A 5,831-nucleotide genomic window follows, 5' to 3' on the forward strand; every position below is an offset into this window, starting at 1 on the left:
ACTTTGTCGAGTTTAAAAACGTGCTTCCAAACTTATCAAGTTTGTTTCTGAATACAAACGTGGTTGTTATAACAGTTCTGTTAGCAGGTTATGGAACCAGGTTCCATACACTTTTCTTCTCAAATTGGCGGAGCTCTTCTTGTATAACTATAGTATAGCCTATATCTTTAAATGCTTCCTTGATATTCTTGGGCTCTATTTGAGAGAAAAAGGCTAAGAAGGCAAGTGAGTTTCTTATTTTTTGATCTGGTTTGAATTCCTGAATCAAGAGGTGTGATTATGTTTTAAAGAGGGTGTGAGCTCTTGTGCTTCTAGTTGGATACCTGAATCTTATTAAGAGAGGATCCAGGTTCTTCTAGATTTGATCCATGTGTCCTATTCCTCATCTCAGCAGTTGGAGTTCCATGTACAACATCCACAACTTTGTTTTCTGCTTCAGATATTATGATTGAAGGACCAGGTTCCTCTATGTAGGCTGGAGTCTCATCTTTAGTTCTAAGGAACATGGTCCATGTAAATCTGGAATAGCCATCCACAATGACAAAAACATGTACCTCTTTCCTCTTCTACTTGGCACCCTCATAGATCCACATAGATCCATATGGAGGAGATCAAGTGGTCTTGAGATACTAACTTCCTTTTTGGTCTTGAAAGAGGATATGACTTGCTTTCCTTTTACACATGCATCACACACCCTATGATCCTTGAAGTTTGACTTGGGAATACCACGAACTAGGTCCTTCTTGACCGATTTGTTTAGCAGCATGAAACTTGCATGACCCAACCTTCTGTGCCATATCTTAGCATTATCATCAACAACACTCAGACAGATAAGATCCCCTTGTCATAGATTTGGGAAATACTTAGCAAGCTATACTTCAACCCCTTCACGTAGTACGTATTTTCAATAGAGTGGGAAAGAGACTTATCGATCCTTCCAACTCCCAGAATGTATCCCTTATTGCTATTTTCTAAGGATACACTCCCTCCCTGCAGGGCTTTCAGTGAAAGGAAATCATTTGCACTTCCATTCATGTGCTTCGAGCAGCCGCTATCTATGTACCACTGCTGACTGCTCCCTTTTACTGTTCCCTGCACAAGGAAATCAAGAGTTAGACTTAAGAACCCAAACAAGTTTGGGTCCCTTGTAATGATGAAAGGGGTGAATGAGGGCTCTTTTGATCCAAGAAGGCATTATATGTTTTTTTATGTGAAGGACCGGGTTCCGTAGTAGCAGTTACTTTTTCAGCAAAAACTTTATTTTTCTGTTGAGACTAAATTCTGGCCTTACAATTTTCTTTAAAGTGCCTAGTGTTACCAAAGTGAGTGCAAAGCCAATTGTCAGGTACAATAACATACTTGCTATGAGGGTTGTATGGAGTCTTTTCCCTTTGGAACCCGATTCCTTGTCTGTTCCCCCATTGTTTTGTACAAGACAATGATAGCATCAGAGTACCAGGTCCACTTAAGTGATTTTTCAAGATCACTCTTCACTCTTCCTAGTTTTCTGAAGTTGTTTGTTTTTCTCAAGCTCGATACACAAACTAAATTTCACTAATTTTAACTCATTTTCAAGCTTAAGGTGTGACTTACTTGAAACTTCCTTTCCCTTTTGAGTGTACAAAAGCCTATTTTCCCTTCTTAGTTCTTCAATTGTTTCCCTTAGGTCTACAACTACCACTAATAGGTCATCTCTCTCGTGCTCTATGTTTGCAATTCTCTCAGTCAAGGTATCTTTTTCCCTTTTTAAACTCTCAATGGTCTCTCTTAGATCAACCGCAACCACCACTAGATCATCTCTCTCGTGTTCTATTTCTCCTAGTTCCGTGGTTAGTGCATTTTCATCATTAATAAGAGTATGATAAGCATCAATTTAAATATTTGCCAAATATATAAGCTTCTTTTGAGAATAGAATTTCAAATTTCTTTGAACATCTAGACGGTTTACCTCATCATCATCGTCGTCATCTCCATCATCATCAGATTTTGCCACCAATGCAAATATGGAATCATATTTTGCAGCTTTGCTTTCAACGACCATCATGGAAGTGTCTGCCTATTTATCATCACCCTCAGATTCACTAGAGGAATCTCCCCAACCATCCAGAGCTTGATTTACAATATTATCAGCGAACTCTCTTCTCTTGAACTCTCTATAGGGGATCGGGTTCCTCTTAACCATTTTGTCAGCATTGTGTTTATAATGGTCTTGATTGTAGAGAGGACAATCTTTTATGAAATGTCCTGGCTTTCTGCACTTGTGACAACAATCGTATCTTTAGTGTTTTTGCTAGAGCTGTCCTTCTTGGGAATGCCTACATTTCTATGAAACATTTTCTAAAATCTTGGTGGTCTGTCGGATGATTGACTTTCCTCGAAGTTTGGTGGAGCAGCCATGTAGATCGTTTCTAGGTGTTAACCTTTTAGAAAGAACCTGCTCTGATACCAATTCATAGAAACTAAGCGTCCACCAAACTATATAGAGAACCGGATTCTCTATCACTTCTCACCGTAAGCAATAGAATGTAAGACCAAACAGTATAGGGAACCAGGTTCTCTATTTGTTCCCACAGTAAATTGCAGTAAATAAAGAACATAGATGAATTTTACGTGAAAAACTCCCAGCTCAATGGGATTAAAAATCACGACCTACTCTTGTAGGATTTCAACTTCACTACTGAGCAGTCTTTAGATTATAACCTATTGTAACTTAGGAATTAACCTGTTAATCCCTCACTAACTTGTAACTACACTATTATAAGCCACTTTATAATAACTCTATTACAAAGACTTAATCACTCACTAACTTGTAACAACAATACTATAAGCCACTTTGTAATAACTCTATTACAAAGACCTCACAACTCGACTAACTCTAGCCAAGACACAAACACAAGGGTTTATGATTTACAAAGGGTTGCCTGCACAATGCTTCTAACTAAGCTAAGTAGGAATTACAAGTGAAGATCAAAATAACAAAGACTCAACAAACCTAAGGACTTAAGATATCTTCAATCCTTGGATCTAGTCCTTGAGGTTGCAGTAGCTTTGTTCTTGAGAGATGTGGTGGCTAGCACTTGAGAGAATATTTTCTTTTGATTTTGCAAGTGTTGAAGTAATTGTGTTTTACCTCCCTTGTTGTTAATAATACATGTTTGACCTCACATACAATGATGTAACCAAGGTAGGTAAAAAGCTTTCTGCAGAAAGGTGACTGATGCACTGTTTCTGCACTGTATCGTGTGCAGGCAGCACTTTCCAGCTGGAGAGTTGACTTCGTACAGTCACCTCGAGAACTGGTAGGAACCTGTTCCTTCAGCTGTTCCTTCAACTCTGAAGAGTTGAGCGATGTCCCAAATTGGATCCCAAACTGGAACATTGTGATCTTAAAGTCTTGAGAATGTTTAAAGCTGTAGAGTTAACTATACGACGACAAGGAGAACTGATCCATATCTGTTCCATCTGTTGTTCCCTTATCTGATTTCATTGAGAATTGAACTAGACATCTGACTGGTTATTCTGAACGCAAGAGAACTAATTGTATCAGGTTCCTTATCAGGTTTTGGATGGTAAATTTGTTAGCTCATCAAAGCATAAAGTAAAATACTTATGCTCAAAGCACTTGTAACCTATCAATTTTTCCCTTTTTAATGATGACAAACTTAGAATTGATATTCTCCCTAAGAACCGGATCTGCATATTGTTCCCCTACGAATCAGCTGTATCCCCCCTAAGAACCAAACCTAAAGAGCTGATCACAACTTGTTCCTCAAGACTGTTTGGCAAATTATCAAAACTCAAAATACCATAACTTATCAAAAAATATTTGTAATCTTACAAATAAAACAAATGCGATAAAAATTGAATAATTTTGTCTTCTTATATCCAAATGTCAATTTGTTCGAGTCAATTAAAAATAAAAACAATGTATAGACTAAGGTTCTATATCACTCCTTCTCTCTTTTTTGAAAGCCTCTCAATTATAATTCTTTTTCGAAGAAACAAAATAAAATGGATACACCACTGAGATTGTTCTTGTGAAAATAGTTTGATAGCAAATTTTGTACGTTACGTTCCCCCAAATCAAATTCGTTAATGAACGTTGAACTTGTTTAAATAAGAGAATTTTATATGTAAAAAAATAATAATAAACTCCTCACTTAATCCTTAAGCAAAAAAGATGTTATTGGTAGAGAACTTTCTTTTTGTTCCTTTTTTTTTTGTCTAGTACAACAAAAACATGATTGATGAATAATTTCAAATTTCGTAGTAATGTTATGCTAAAATGGGGCTCCTAAGGGACATGTAAAAAATTTTGCAATAATTTTATAAAAGTCACTTAGGGAAAGGGGTACGTAGTAACACAAATTTTCAATGAATTTGCTTTTAATCGTGTCCACAAAATTTATTGGATAAATCCACTCCTGAGGGACATGTAAAAATTTTTGCAATAATTTTATAAAAGTCACTTAGGGAAAGGGGTACGTAGTAACACAAATTTTCAATGAATTTGCTTTTAATCGTGTCCACAAAATTTATTGGATAAATCCACTGTATGGGGTCGAATCAAGATATTCATTTTTTCGTACGGAAGTTCATGTTGATTTTGTAGAATTTTTGTAACGGGTCCGATTGACCTTTATAGGAAAAGGCCTAATGACCAATACTCATTGTTTTGCCATGACTTTAATTTTGGTGGTGTTTTGGGTCATGCAATACGAACTTATAGTTATATTTACTTTTTCGTGTCTACAAGTACTTGTTGATGTTGTAAAAAAATTATGTCGGACTCTAATTAAGCTGAGAATCTGAGAATCATGTGCAATTCTAGTTTTATGGCCCTAAAACGCAAAAAAAAAAAGAGGAACGATCATGGCCAAAAGATGACTATAGTTCTTTAGGTCATTTTTATGGGCTGACTAAATTTTAGGCGATTCGGGCTGGGTCGCCTTTCGTGTGCTATAGCCCATGCGTTCTGCATGGGCCCGGGCCACTAGAACTGGATCGCCTAAAAATTTTCCGAACCGTAAAAAATGACCTAAGGAACAATAGTCACTGCCTCGTCATAACTGTTACTCGTTTTTAGCGTTTTAGGGTCATAAAACTAGAATTCCGTCCGATTCCCAGATTTTCATGTGCTATAGCCCACGCCTTCTTCATGGGTCCGACCCACTGGATCCAGATCGCCTAATCTTTTGTCGGCCCATCAAAAATGACCTAAGGAACAATAGTCACTGCCTCTCCATGACCGTTACTCGTTTCATGGCATTTTAGTGCCATAAAATTGGAATTCCGCTCGATTCCCAAATTTTCGTGTGTTATAGCCCATGCCTACATGGGCCTGAGCCACCAGATCAGAATTGCCTATAATTTTTTGGGACCATAAAAAATAACCTAAGGAACAATAGTCACCGCTTCGCTATGACCGTTACTCGTTTTTTTGGCATTTTAGGATCTTAAAATTAGAATTTTGCCCGATTCCCAAATTTTCATATGCTACAGCCCACGCCTTATGCATGGGCACGACCCTCTGGACCCCGATCGCCTAAAATTTTTTCGAACCATAAAAAAGACTTAAGGAGCAATAGTCACTGTCTTGCCATGATCGTTACTTGTTTTTTGCATTTTAGTGGCTATTAAACTAAAATTTCGCCTGATTTCCAGATTTTCGTGTGCGAATTTCTTCCTAGTGACTTTTTGTGATACTTTGGAAAATTAAGTAACTCTAGTTACAACGAATAGTTTACTCGCTTTCGTGATCCTTAGGTAAAATTGTGTGACTTATTCTTTATAAAATATATTTAGTAATTTTGGTACAATTAAGTAAAAGT

The sequence above is a fragment of the Nicotiana sylvestris genome, chromosome 6 (assembly GCF_000393655.2).
Source record: "Nicotiana sylvestris chromosome 6, ASM39365v2, whole genome shotgun sequence".
Lineage (NCBI taxonomy): Eukaryota > Viridiplantae > Streptophyta > Magnoliopsida > Solanales > Solanaceae > Nicotiana > Nicotiana sylvestris.